General features: G+C 54.4%; 1 protein-coding gene across 1 annotated transcript in view; it reads left to right on the top strand.

Moving 5' to 3' along the window:
- Positions 1-549: 549 nt before the first annotated feature.
- The window catches only part of MAMLD1 (mastermind like domain containing 1), a 115,061-nt gene continuing 101,101 nt past the window's right edge, over positions 550-14,509 (top strand). The window contains exon 1 of the mRNA XM_028091986.2: positions 550-780. The gene's annotated coding sequence lies outside the window, so the exon portion shown is untranslated. The remainder of the gene's footprint in view (positions 781-14,509) is intronic.

Below are 14,509 nucleotides of genomic sequence, written 5' to 3'. Positions count from 1 at the left end.
GGGCGAGCTCCATCCGCTCGTGCCCAGGGGCCCTCGGTCACCCCTCTGTCGCTCCTCCCCATCAGTGCACCGTCTAGACGGGCCACCTGCCGCTGAGGGCACCGACCGCCTCCCGCTGCGCGCGGATCCACCGAGGTAAGTGCGGCGGTGGCCCTTCCTTCCCTGCCGCACTCCCCGGCTGCCCTGGATCGAGTGCACTGGAGAAACGAGGCGACCGCAGCGAAGCCATCCTGCGGCCGTTTTCCCTTTCGAAGAGTGGCAGGAGGGCCGGGGAGGCCCCTTGGGCGGCCGCCGCGCTTCCGCTGCCCCCGGCCCCATGCGGCCGGGAAACTCAGCGTTTCGGGGCTCAGGGCTGGCGGGGTCGCGGGCGGGTCAGCGCGGCTTCCCCTTTAAGGCCGGAGCCGCTCGTCGCCGTGAGTGTGAGGGTGTGTGAGTGTGCGGCGTGCGTGTCTCCTCCTCCCCGAGTGACACAGCAGTGAGAAATGCCTATCAGTAACTTAAACCCCCGAAACTCCACCTTCCGGGCGCGCGGCGCGGAGCCGGGCGGTGGGAATGGAGCGAGCAGATTGAGGCCGCCGCCGCAGCGCCGCCGGCATGAACTTGGCCGCGAGCTGAAGCAGCCGGCGGCGGGCGGGCGCGGGGGCACCGGCCGCTAGCCAGGGGGTGATCTGCAACCGGGCCGGGCCACTCGGCGGGTGCCCGAGGCCAGGCTGCCTGCGCCGGCGGCCGCCCGCCCCTCGGGCATTGCCCCCGCCGCCGCCGAGGGAGCTCCGCAGCACGGTAAGACTGAGGGCGGGAGCGGGAGGTCCGGCTGCTCTGGGGGCTCCGGGGTGCACTTGCGGCCCCTACTTGTGGTTCTCGTCGCGGAAGAGCCGGGGGACCCCAAAGTTTGCTCCGAGCACACGGCCCACCTGGCGCTACCCGCGGCCGGCCCCCCTCTCGAACTGGCCGGGCCGGCCTGAGCGCAGCTCCCATCGCCCGGGACTTCGGCCTCTGCCTGCTCCCCGGCGCCCATCGGGTGTCTGGAATCGGGCGGGGGCAGTTAAGTACCGGGGGCGGGGGTGTGTGTGCGGAAGGCAGAGGGGCGCGAGCCACACAGGCTTCTCTGGCCCTGCCGGGCTCACCGGGAGGCTCCCACTCCGTTCCGGCGCCCCCCGGGCCGCTGGCGGCCCGGATGCCACCGGCGACGCTCCCATAGCATGCCAGCTCCCTGAGCCTGGGCCAGTCGACAGTGGGCGCTGGGCACAGGATTCCACCCCCCACACACACACCCCAACCCGGTTTGCCGCCACTGAGCGGGAGTGTGGAGTGTGCGTGCGCCGAGCCCGCTGCCTGGCGCTCCCTCCCCTGCCAAATCCTCCTCTGGAGAGCAGCCCCGAGCAGAGCTGGCGGCTCAAGGCAGCCCCGACTGGGCTCCTGCCCGGAGCTCCCCGGCGCCCCCGCGCTCGGAGCTCCCAGGCCTCGGAACGGCGGCAGAGCCCGGCGCCCGGCGCCGGCAAGGGCGGGCGGGAAGCCCCCCGGAGCGCCGCCAAATACTTTTCTGGGCCAGTTGGCTCTGCTAGGCTCTGTCCCGATGCAGTGTGTCCGAAGCCACTTGGAAAACTGGCCGGACCGTCTGATTTTGATCCGTGATTAAATGCGGACTGAGCAGACACTAATAGGATTAGCCTGCCAGAAAACTGCCCTGAAGTCGTCGGAACCTGAGCAAACTGACGCACCTCGGGCCGGGGGCTTAGCCCTACCGCGCTCCTGCAGCTCAGTGCGGCTGAGCCGGGCACCCCGAGTGTGGGTGTGAGTGTGTGCGCGGGAGGGAGCACAGGATGGCTGGGGGACGTGCGGAGAAGGGACTCCGCTTGCTGGGGTGGGCTTGTCGTCGTCGTTTGGCAGCAGAAGGAATCCCCCCGGGGTGCCGTCCCCACAGCGAACGTGTCGTTTGCGGGTAGCCGACCGAGGCCGGCCCCGGGACATTGTCTGTGAGGGCGAGCGAGCCGAGCGTACGAGAGGCGGCCGCGCTGGAACAAAGACGCAAAGTCTCCCTGAGCCCAAGCAATTTCGAAGAGTTGGCGGGGAAGAGGGCCCGGGTCTCCCAGGGGAGACCCCCGCGGGAAGCGTGCGGTCCCCACCGCCCCGGCCCCGCGCGATCGTGTTCCCGGGCTGCGGCGAGCCGGCGGGCAGCATCGCAGCGGCGCAGCCCAACCCTTGGCAGGCGCGGGGCGCCGCCCGAGTGCCCACGGGCCGGGCGGGGTGGGCCGCGCACCCGCGGGGGCTTCCCGGCCGCCCGGCCGCTTGGGGCTCCCGGAGGCCGCGCAGCTTCTCCCCCCCCAACCACCCCACCTCTTCTTGTCTTTATAGATCCCCCCTCCCTCCTACCCCCGCCGCCGCCGCCGCCAACAATCCGCTTTATAAAAAGCCCCTTTGTTTCCCAGGAGGCTGGAGAGAGGGAAGGGGGAAAGGGACGCAGAGGCAGGGGGCGGGGGCGGCTGCCTCCCAGTGGCCTCGAGCCGCTCGGGACCGGAGGGCAAGTGTAGGCGGTGGGGGAGGGGGTTGTGTTTCGGAGACCTTCCCCAGGAACCCCAGAAGGCGTGGGGAGACCCTGGCTCCTGGCGCCCACCGCGCGCCCCGCCTGCCTGCGGCGGACACCCGGGGCTCCAGCGGCCGGGACGGCCTGGCGGCGGCGCGGCGAACGGAAGGACTCGGAGGCCAGAGGCCGAGCACGCTCCGCGGGAAGGGCAGATGCGGCTCGCCGCTGCGCTCGCAGGGCGCGGGCATAGGGGGCGCCCTTTCCTCGGTTTCGCTTTGCAGCCCGGGCCCCTCACCTCCGGGCTCCGGGCGGCTGTCGCGCCCGCGGGTGGCTGAGACGACAGCAGTGTCTGTGAGGCTTTCGCCACCCTGCGGCTACACTCCTCACTCCTTCCTGCGCCCTCCTGCCGGCCACCCTCTCCCCCCTTCCCCAACACAGCACACACTGGGGCTCAAAAGCTCCGCGGTCCCCCTTTGTTTGGAGGCAGGGAGGGAGTCGGAACCGCCACCTCCGAGGTTCGTGCAGCCTTGGCGGGTAGTGGGGACGGGGAAACACCTCCAGACCGTGCGTCGGTCTGTCGCCTCTGCACGGACCCAGCGCCGGACAGCTGGGGGTGTCCACTACGCATGGGCTGCCGGCGTTAGTTGGCTTGAGAATTTAGCGGGCCCCTATCCTCTACACCTGCCCTTCCCCCCCAAACTTGTGGGAACGCGGACTTGGACTGAGGAATGTTAAGGCTGTTAGAAGTAACCTTTCGCCATCCTGTCGGCCTGCCCCGCCTCCGCCCCCACCTCCCCCCACCCCAAAGCTGTCCGCTTCTCTTGTAAAGTTTGTTCTGTTGGGAAAAGGAATACTGACAATAAGAAAAATTGACAAATAAGGAGAAGTGGGCGGGGTCCAAAGAGCGAAGTCAGATTCCTCCCGGTCTCTGTCGCTGCCTCCGTCCCCCTTCCCATTTAATCTCAGGGTGACATATTATTTGTACCTTTTGCGTATCTTTCCCCTAATCCACTCCACTCCCATCTCTGGAGGTTATTCGACAGTGTTAGTCAAACATTTGTTCTCTGGTTTTTGGAATCGAAGGTGAAGCTTTAACTTTCCCCCCACCCACCCACACCCACACCCACACACACACACATCCCAACTGCATCTAAAACCACAAGAAAGTACTCAAAGGGTAAACCGCGGGTTCTACCTTCTCCTCCCCCTTTTGTGCTTCCCTTCTGGAGCAAGATCATTGGAAAATAAAGCTGCTGATGTGCGAGATGGAACATATGGTGCCTCCATAAGAGAGTAGCTGAAATGGCCTTGAACCTGCCGGACAGACCAGCTGTTTGCTGCCAGCCAGAGCAGCTAATCAGCTTCTTTGCCTTAAAGTAACATCCCTCTTTTCTCTTGATGACCAGTTTGCATATTAAATAGGATATTCTCCAGAGGAGAAAGGAGATGGGCTTCTACATTGCTTTGTGCTTTGGTGGCTCTCCGCACGCCTGTCTCCTACTCTGGGTGCTGACTTGGCCTCTCTCCCCATGCTCCTTATGCCAGGGGACAGTGGTATGTTTCCTTTAATACGGGTAAAAGAATGTTGCTCAAAGTGGAACTTGGGAAGAAGGAGGCAAGAGAGGGGCTGAGATATTCCCACATGCCTGGGAGGAAATCTCTCCGTTTTGTTCCTATTGGCTTTAGAAAAACTAGCAGCTCCCCCCCCCCCCAGCACACGCACATTAAAAATATCCCAAAGATCTGCAGCTCTTCCTTATAAGATCTCCTTAGAAATCATCCCTTCCGGCCGTGACCATTTTCAGTTTTCCTTCAGTACAATGTGTTTGAGAGGGGGAAAAACAGTTTGGCTTTAGAAGAAGAAAGGCTTGAGGAGATACAAGGAAATTCCATGTTAGGAAATCATTAGCAAAGGGTGACTTCGTCTGTTTTCCTGCCACTGACGCTGACAGTGACACAGATGTGTGGGTTGAAACAGGAACGTCATTGAATTTTTAAGCTCAACCAGGAAATAGCCTGTTGCTGGGGTGGGGGCGGGGGCTACACGTTCACTGCATCTTAAGGTAGGAGATTTACTGTTGTTGATCCTTTTCAATAAGTAAAGGGATTTTTTTTTCCCAAGCCTGGCCAGCATGTTTAATTTGTTCCCATTTTAAGCAAATCACCTAAAGCCTTAAAATGCACCTGTTAATAGATCATCCCTAGGAAACTCAGTGTCTGTTCAGGCTTCTGAAATGGGCGAAACTGACCTTAGATCAGTGGTTCTGACAATAGTTGGACTACCCTCCTTCTTTAAAGGGGCCTCTATGCAGTTAACCTTTTCTTTCTTTCTTTTTTTTTTTTTTAAGGGTCTGATTTTCATTTTTTTTTTTTTTCTGCAGCGCTGCATTGAAGAGATAATTAGCCTAGGAGCTGGGAAACTTGTGTTCTAGAACACTTTCCCCACTAATTAGCTGAGTGATCTTGGGCAAGTCCGTCCCCCCTCCTTGCTCCTCCTGCCCCCCCCACCCCCCTTCATGACCTGGGAGTCTGAGTCCCTTCCAGCTCCAACACACTGCGATTTGTAAATGAAATAGTCATTTTCTGGGAAAGTAAAACACCTTTGGGGAAAATAGCTACACGTACAAAGAAATGGGGCTGAGATTTGGAGGAGCAGCAAGAAGAGGGAGGAGTAAAAAAAAGTGGCAGAGGGCCAATGAAAACAATATAAAAGTGGGAAGTGCTCCCTCTCTTTGTGTCTTTTGTGGGTATGAACTTCTCCCTCAGAAGCAGAGATGGTGGAGGCTGGGAGGCATCCTGGAGGGCTTCTTGTCCAGTACCCCTAATCTGGGGATCTCAGGGCCTATTGACGGCAGGCCTCCTAGTCATTGGGCTGGTTTTCAGATAACGGGATCTAAACTCTTTGAAATTAGACTGGCATGTTTCCAAAGGACTCATCTAATAGAGAGCAGATTTGCTGCTTTGCAGTTATTTAGCAATGGTTTCAAGGACAAAAAGGCCTTCCGTCTACACACGCGGGCCCCACTGGAGTTGGGGCTCTGAACTCACTGTTGAACATTTTCCGTTCTTCCTAGTCCAGCTGGGTGTTTTTTAAAAATCACATTTCCAACTTGGAGGACACAGCAGCCATGCAAGAATCCGCCAGTGTCCTGCTTGATTTTAATATTGATTTTTTTTAAACATGGGGGGGGGATGTGAACGTTATGCAGAAGGACCTTTTATCCTCTGAGCTCTTTGGCAATTATCTTGCTGCCATAAATGTTGATACACATATAATGGATGTAACTAGAAAATCTCCTTATCCAAGCAGAAAAGGCTGAGTGTTTGTTGGAGCAGACAGATGTGCCCGGGGAGGGAGATAGATGGCGGGGAGCAGGGGCCGGTTACTATGCACCAGCACAATAAACTGATTCTCATCACCCCCCCCCTCCCAGAGCCGCCACCCGGGGTAACCTAGGCAGCATCAGTCAGCTGTACGGCAGGAAAGAAGCCTCTCGAAGCTCACTTGGAAGCAGTCTGATTTTGCAGACATTGAGTCCTGAAACATCTTCGGGTCTCGAGCAGGGAGGCTTCCTGAATCTGCATGAACCTGATAGGGTTGTCTGACAAGACTTATTACTTGTTGCTGTTGCCACTGTTGTCGTCATTTGGTTGCAACTGTAGCAAAGGAAGAACCGGGCCCCACAGAGCCGCTGGGCAGTGGGTCAGGGGTCCCGTGGAGGTGAGGAATGGTAGCTTGTGTTATGCAGGCTTTACGTGTGAGCATTGTGGACACATAGTCCCAGGGGTGTCCTGCTCCCAAATGAGCAGCCCGGGGCTTCGGAAGCCCCAGGAGCATTTTGTGCGAGGGAAGGGATGGAAGGAAGCAAGAGAGTTGAGTGTCCTTCCTCCCCACCCTGTTGCTTTCTTTTCTTCTCCCTGTTCACAGAGCCTCCCCGATTTCCTTTGTGCCGCAAGTCCATCCCTAACATTTGACCTTTTAGGATTTTCCAAAGCAATCACATTTGTCACAGTCCCAAAAGATCCCCCAGGGTGACGCATAGTGAGGGGCTTTGCTGACTGTGGGCTCCCCAGAGTAAAAGCTTCCAGAGACAGGGCCTAAGGAGCACCAGAAAGAAAAAGCCCTTTGCGAAGTCTGTGAGAACTTTTCTTGCCCAGAGGGGTTCCTCAGGGCCTCTCAGGAACCCCAGCTTCCGGCTCCCCTTCCCTCCCTGGCCCGCATGAGGGTGGGCTCTTCCTGACTGCGGAGGAAGAGCTCACCCATAGCAACCCCATCCTGCCCCAGCTGCCTTCTGACCCTGGGGGCAGCCAGCACCCCTTTCTGTACAGCCTGGGTCCCAGCCTGGAAATCCCTCTATTTCCTCAGAGCGGGGGCAGCTGCCTTCCCCTCCCAGGGTGCCCTGCTTCTCGCTCTGCTCAGTAAATAACCAGTAAGTGGGGTTTGGGCAATGCTGTTTTCTGAACATTGAGAACTGTTCCGTGAGGCCCAGAGGAGGATGGGGCAGACCCCGGGATTCTGCCATGCTGGAAGGGGGCCTGCCAGCTGGCCGTTAAGTCTCCCCCTTCCTTCCGTCTGTGCGCAAGTACCTGGGCGCTGGGCCACAGGGACACATTTCTGCCGATTCTAGAAAAGGCCCCTGGATGCCACGGGGCATGAGCTAGTGAATGGCATCTGCTTTCATATTTTGCCCAATATTTGAACCTGAAACCCCCACCCCAGCTTCTTTTAGAGGTTCAGTGACACAGAAGGGCAGAGGTGGGACCCGCTCTGCTTGCTTTGCTTGGCCCCATTAGTCTGTTGCCTACGGTGCCTACACATGGTCGGCCTGCATGCCCCTAACTCACCTACAAACTCCTGTAGTAAAAGATAGAGAATTTTCTAGCTGGAAGACTAAAGCCTCGTGACTTTACAGAAGACGAAAGTGAGGCCCAGAGAGGGGTCCGACTTTCCTGAGGGGACACTGACTCTCCGTCAACCATTTGAGTCCAGAACACCCCCTTTGCACCCCTGCTGTGGGCACACGGGCCTCTCCTCTTGAGGAAGAGCAAATGTGGTGGGATCCTGGCGCGTGCCCCTTGTGAGCACTGTAAGGAAGGCAGAGGGGCGGATCGCAGTCAGAGCTCCAAGCCTAAACTAGTGAACACTGGCAGGTTGTAAGTTAAGGAGCAGTCTGGGGCCCGGGCCTTGGGGCCTCAGAAAGGAGTGTGTCTCATCTTGTTTTCAAGTTGCTGAGGGAGAGTCGGGCAGCCAGCTCCGTGGAGGGCTCGGCTGGGTGGGCTCTGTTGGCAGTTTTGGGGATTGTTTGGGTTTTGTTCTTAATGAGATCTCCGTGTTAATATCTGCCTCTGGAAGTTCCAGCGCCGACCTCGGAATTTTAAGTGGGACAGTAGGTGTGGTGTGGTTGCCAACGTCACGTGAAAGACTGGCATGCATTATGCTAGGTTTGGGGAGGAGGCCACAGTGTTTCTAAGCCACTTGTCTGTCAAGGATTAATTTAACCTCTAATTACTACATTTTCTTCGCAGTTTGCTGCGCGAACATGTTGTAACAAAAGCTAAGGAAGTATGCCATTTCATTTCGCCACCACTCTAAAATTAATTTTGGGGATATGATGGAGTCAAATTTGACACACTTGGTGTTAGAATAATTGTGCTGCTATTTGAATGAAAGTGAACAATCTGGTTGTTTCTAGGGATGCCCCGACGATGGAGTAAAGAGCATTATTGGGTTAGTCGCAGCCACAACCCTGACACTCCAGTCACGGCACTCCTGCCCCCCCCCCGCCCCCCACGGCCTGGGGCCTGTGCGTCGCCCTGGAGGGTGCCGGGGCCCTGCCTGCTGCTCCCCGAGGCTGGCGGGTAGGCGCTGTGCCCCGCAGCACAGGTGAGGTCAAGCTGGAGCCTCCCCCACTTCTACTCCCCAGGCGGCAACAGCAAAATCGAAACCGCAGGGCTCCCCGGACGGGGAGCCTCCCAGCAGGCTTCTCTCCCTCCTCCCCCCTGCAGCCCTCCAGAGTGACAGCCCCTTGGCAACCCTACAGACGTCTTCTGTCCTGTCTCGCCAAACAGCAGCAGTGGGTGTGGGAGCCGGAGGCCATTCCCCTCTCTGGGGCGGCGGGGACGTCTGGCTTCTCAGCACCGGGGCTGGAGGCCCTCAAAGCATCCTTTGCTCCCATGGCCCAGTCCTATTTCCGAGTGCACAGCAGAGGCCGACCAGGTCAGCCAGACTTGGCCTCTCACGCGCGCACCTGTCTCGGGGCAGAGAAGCACGATCACCCTTCCTTTCCTCTCCTTTCCTCCTTCTAGAGCACAGGTCTCCCCAGAAGCTGAGAACTAGAAGCTGACATTGTCTCTCTCATCCTCACCGCATCCTTTCAGGAAGGTGGTACTCAGATAGGAAGGGCTAGGTCTGAAGCCCTTGCTCCCCCATATGGCTGGGGGAAGGCTTTCTGGCCTTTTCAGTCACATCTGTGGGTTGGCTCTTTGCAAAATCCTGAGCAGACCAAATTTGGGTTCAGTCCCCCCGCCTTGCCCTTCCCGGGTCCTGGGCTTGCCCCTGCCCCTCACAACCCCTCCGCCTTACCTGCAAGGGTGCCCTCCTCAGCCCTGTATGTCTCAGTGTGATTCCCTTTCTCAGGAGAACCTGGAACTTCCAACTTGAATTATGGGATGCAAGGGTTGCCATGTCTTGGAGAGCATCTGCTCTATAGGACGCCGGTAGGAGGTGTTCAGGGTTTAGGGAGGTCCCTTATGCCCTGCATAAAGCTGGTTCTGTTCATGAGATTGGAGAACAGCCAGGACCACCTGGCTGCCAAGGCTTTCCTGAGCTTGCCCCCAGGGAGGCCGACTCCAGCTCATCTCCTGAGCCCCAAATCGTAACAAAAATAATTCCTGTCTCCCTGGAGCAGGGACAGTCCTTGCCTTTCGTGGGTCATAGACTTCTTTGGGAATCTGATGAAAGTTGTGGGTCTTCTTAGACCACCACACAAGAATATGCAATGTGGCATCTAATTTCAGGGGCTCATAGACCTTTCTGGAAGCCCATTCATGGTTCCCTCAGGGATTCTTTGAGACAGGTTAAGAACACCTCAGTGTAGTGCCTTGAGCTGTGCAGATTGCACGGCCATCCCTGGTCACCACATGGGCATAGACACACTGTGATGTGGTGGGAAGAACAATGAGCTTTGCCTTCTGGCAAAGGTCATCGACCAGCCATGGGATTTTCGCCAAGTCTCTGCACCTACCTGAGCTGCAGTGTCCTCGGTTGACAGATGCGCATACAAGAATGCCAGTCCTGTCCAGCGTAATGGCATCGTGCGGGTGTTGGTGAGATGGTCTTCCAGACATCAGGCTCAGGACACGCTCTTGGGTTGCTCTTTTTAGGGCCACTGGCCACGCTCCATTTTGCCTTCTCAGCTGGCCTGAGAAACGTAACAAAAGAAAAGCAGGTCTCTTTTGACGCGAAAAGTCCTTTTGTGCCTTCTCTTGGTCACTGTGTGAGCTACACCCAAGCAAACCAGCATGAAAGAATCCCTGGCTTGGGAGGGCGTGCAGTGTTTCTGGGATCTAGACAGTTCTGCAGGCCGTGCCTGCTTAGAGATCCTGCTTGGCCAGCCCTCTGCAGCTCCAGAGTGGGGCCAGGGTGTGTGTGTCTGGCCCAAGGCCCTGGAGGAGGTTCCGTGTCTTCCTGCCATGGAAGTTAGCAAATGAGATCTGAGAAGGCCAATGATTTGGTTGGGTTTTCTACATTTCCACTGTCGCACCTGGCATCAGGAGGGAAAAGTGGGTCTTTGACTCCCCGCAAATCACTGAAAAGGTCTGGCCAGCTCATTGTGAGAACTGGGTGGTGGACCTGCGGGGGTGTCTGGCCAGGACCCTGTCCTGAGGGATGGGAGCATCATGTTCTCTTTGGAGAGAAGCCTCAGGAGGAGCAGGGGAAGGGGAGGGGGGCGTGTGCTGGGTGCGATTCAGAGAACCTCCTCTGCTGTCCGCGCCCAACCCTGCAAATGTGGGAAGGCTTCTCGTGGCAAGGCCAGGAGGGTTCATAAATCACAGATGGGGAAACTGAGGCTCTGAGTGGGGCTGTGCGAGAGCACGGTCGTGAGCATGAGGGCGTGTTCTTGGCCCCTGTCAGGCCTGTACTCCACCCCTTACAGTAAGGGCTTTTTATCTCTCTTAAAGACCACCCTGTCATCGGATTAACAGTGCCCTAATGAATGTTCAGGTCCTGAAAGCCAGCCGAGAGAGTGAAGAGCAGGTTTGGGAAGCCACGGGAAACCTCAGAGGATGTCCTGGCTTGGTGAGCCAGTTGCTGTGCGGTGCCGCATGTTTGCAGATCCGCTTACGCCCATCCCCCCACGCTCAAGGTAGAACCTTTGGGAAGGGGGTGTGTTGCTAGGAGCTTGGGCTTTCCCTCGCCTTTATAAAGAGATGAGTGCTGGTTTGCTCTGAACGGGCTTGCATACAGGTTGAGGTGTCCCCTCACCCTTTGTTTCTTTTGCTAAAGAAAGCCAGGTTTGCCAGGGCTGGGTAAGTAAGGGTCATGGTGAAGATGAGTAGTCAGTCTTGGGTCCTTATGCAGAGGGGTGCCAGCTCTGTCCATCGCTGGAGCTTCTCGGCCTCTGCTTCATGATTCATTTGGAGGGGAGGAGTCGAGCGAGTCACTTGAAAGTAGATGCCCTTCAGCAACTGTAGGCATCACCAAGTAATCCACCTGAGATTGGAAATCACGGCCGTTAGCTCTTGCCCTTTGGAAGATTCGCTGTTTAGGACCAGCTTTGAGTCTGGGTGGGGGGTTCCCTAGTGCTGTAGTGTGTAGAACATCCACCTGGGCGTCAGCCAACACTGACGTGTTTCAGATGTAGCTCTGAGTCTCAGTTTCCCCATCTGTACAATGAAGGACTTAGACTAGGGGAATCTGAAGGGCTCCTCCAGCCCTGACATTTCCATGATTCCATGAGTTGCAAATTAAACTCTAAGTTACTTCAAATATTTCAAAATGATAAATCATCATTTGCTCTTTTTGAAATGACCAGAGACTTGACACTGTGGGGGGTTTGTGTTAGTTTGGTAGGTGGGGGCTGTGACTGTTCTATAGCCAAGAATAGTTCTGGAAGTTTGGGTAAAGACGAAAGGAATTGATATGTATTTATGTAGGACCAAAAAATGGGAAAAATGGAAGTTCCCTTAGAGACCCCTGGTTTTACACATGAGGATGCTGGGGCTGAGCTAGTCCAGGAATCAGGCGTTCCCACTCCCAGCCCACCCTGGAGCTGTTTGCTCTGCCCCATGCTTCACAGACCCTTACAGAAGCATCATCTGGGCCTCCAACTTGTGTGCAGCAGAAGGAAGATAGGGGTGATTTTGATTTCTAGCTATCAAATAGTAGCTTATCAAAAAGGAATTTTTGTCCTCCATCCTTGCCCCCAGTAGCAAAGAGTTGTTCTCGGCTAAAGTAAATATTTAATTCTGTTGGTACCGGTGCCTAATTTATGATAAAACAGATTTTTAAAAAAAATACTGGAGGGGGGCTTAGGGATGTGGTCCTTGGAGACTTGTTATTTGGAATTATTTTAATTTAAACATACGGGCTGTTTTAGGTTTGACTTCGTATTTGTTAATTTTCATTATAAAAAAAAAAAACCCAAGCCACCCCACTACCTCACTGTGTGACCTTGGGCAAGTCCCCTCCCCTCTCTGGGCCCTGTGGGCCCCATCACTCCAGTGAAGGGGCTGGCCGAGAAGAGGAGAGGGCTCTCTGAGATTTTTTTCTACTTGGCTTGGATTATTATATTTGGAGGCTGTGATTTGACCAGTGGAGTATATGACCTTTAAATCCTTTCTAGAGGTAAAACTCAGTGATTGCCTGAGTCACTGAAAGAGGAAGGGAAACATGGAGTCCAAGAAAACTGAAATGGGCTAGCACTTTTTAAATATATGTGCTTCTTGGGGCACCTGGGTGGCTCAGTTGGTTGAGTGGCTACCTTCGGCTCAGGTCATGATCTCAGGGTCCTGGGATCGAGCCCCACGGTGGGCTCCCCACTCAGCAAGGAGTCTGCTTGTCCCTTTGTCCTTGCTTGTGCTCTCTCTGTCTCTCTCTTAAATAAATAAATGAATGAATGAATGTGCTTCTCTGCCCACATAGTTCCTGATAGCTCTCTGCCTTTTGGGAAAATGTGTCTATCCCCTCCCCCTCAGATTTGTTAGGAGCTTTGGCTCCTAAAAGGGAGGGCAGTGCCCAAGACCCTTCTCTCTACTGTGGACCCTCACAGGTGGTGGGGCATATTGGGCTTCTTCTCCTCTCCAATTCGGGCAGGTCAGGGGTCCATATGAAACTGGAGTCCAGAGTAATTCAAAACTGGAACTTGGGTGCTGATCAATTCAGGAACAGGTCAAAAGTCATTCTGAAAAATTGATTCAAGGAAGATGTTGTATGTATGTACTATGTGCCTGGGCTGTGGATGGACAGACAGATAGATGAATGGATGGACAGACAGACGGATGGATGGAAGGAAGGAAGGAAGGATAGGCAGATATGTGAGAGTAACAATGTAAAAGTCTACTAAGTGCCCATGGTGAAGAACTTATGCAAATTAATGATTCGCCAGCGTGATGATACAAGAGTGAACAAAGCACACACAAAATGCTCATGGAAGGTAGTCCGGTGGGGGGAGACTAAAGGAAGACAAGATTAATAAGTAAAAAATACAGTTATGTCTGAGGTGATAAGTGACTTGCAACAAAATCAATCAAGGAAGGGAGTTGGGGAGTGGCAGGGAAGGGGGCACTTCTAAATGGGGTGGGCAGCAAGGACCTTGCTGAGAAGATGAGATTTGAACAAAAACTTGCAAAACCACAAATCCACTAGGCCAGTGCTGTCTAATAACCACATTGAAAAAGTTGAAAAGCAGGTGAAATTAATTTGAACAATATATCCTGTTTAACCCAATCTGTCTAAAATATTATTTCAACATGTGATCAACTTAACAATTACCAAAGTGTTTGTACATTTATTTTATCATGTGAAGTCTTTACATTCCAGTGTGTAGTTTACATTTACAGCACATCTCAATTCAGACTAGCCACATTACAAGTGCTCAACAGCCATATCTTAACTCTCTATCTACCCGTCCGCCCATCCATCCAATCATTTGTCCGTCCACCCATCCATCCAACCATTTGTCCGTCCACCCATCCATCCGTCCATCTATTCTCCAAAACGACTCTACCTGAAAGGAGTTTTGATGCTCAGCTCCCATCAACTGGGAGCATTTCCTAATGGTTGGCGCTCAGGCCTCTGCTCTGCTCTCTATACCTTCCCTTTGTCCTGGGGGTTCAGTGATCACTTCTAAGCTTTTTTTTCTCTAATGCTTTAGCTTGCCATGAATTCAGATTCAAGAAAAGTTGCAAGAATAATACAAATGATTTCTGAATACCTTTTACTTTTTACCACGTTTTTGACATTTTCCTACATTTCCTTTGTTTTATCCACTCCCCTCTACACACACACACACACACACACACACACACACACACACACACACACAATTTCTTTCTCTGAATTGTGTGAGAATAAACTGCAGACATGATGTTCCCATTCCTAAGTAAGTGAACGTATATTTCCTAAAACAGAGGCATCCTCTTGTACAAGATGCAGATCAAAATCTAGAAGCTAACATTGTTTCCAGTCTAACCTAAAGACCTTATTCAGATTTTGCTGATGGTCCCAATAATGTGTTTTATAGCAAAAGAAAGTTCAGGGTCATATGGTGCATTTGGTCATCGTGTTCCTTTAGTCTCCTTTAATCTGGAATGATTCTTCAATCTGTCTTTGTGTTTTATAGCATTGATATTTGTGGAAAGTATAGGCCAGTTGTTTTGCAGAATGCCCCTCATTTTGGGTTTGTCTGATGTTTCCTCGTGATTACATTCAGGCTCTGCACCTGTGGCAGGAATACCACAGAAGTGATGCTGGGTCCTGGTCCGTGC

This window comes from Eumetopias jubatus, unplaced genomic scaffold (genome assembly GCF_037043125.1).
Source record: "Eumetopias jubatus isolate StellerSeaLion01/CBP00866 unplaced genomic scaffold, mEumJub1_p1.0 scaffold_11, whole genome shotgun sequence".
Classification (NCBI taxonomy): domain Eukaryota; kingdom Metazoa; phylum Chordata; class Mammalia; order Carnivora; family Otariidae; genus Eumetopias; species Eumetopias jubatus.
The sequence above is the reverse complement of the archived record's forward strand: the minus strand, read 5'-3'. Positions and strand labels throughout refer to the sequence as shown.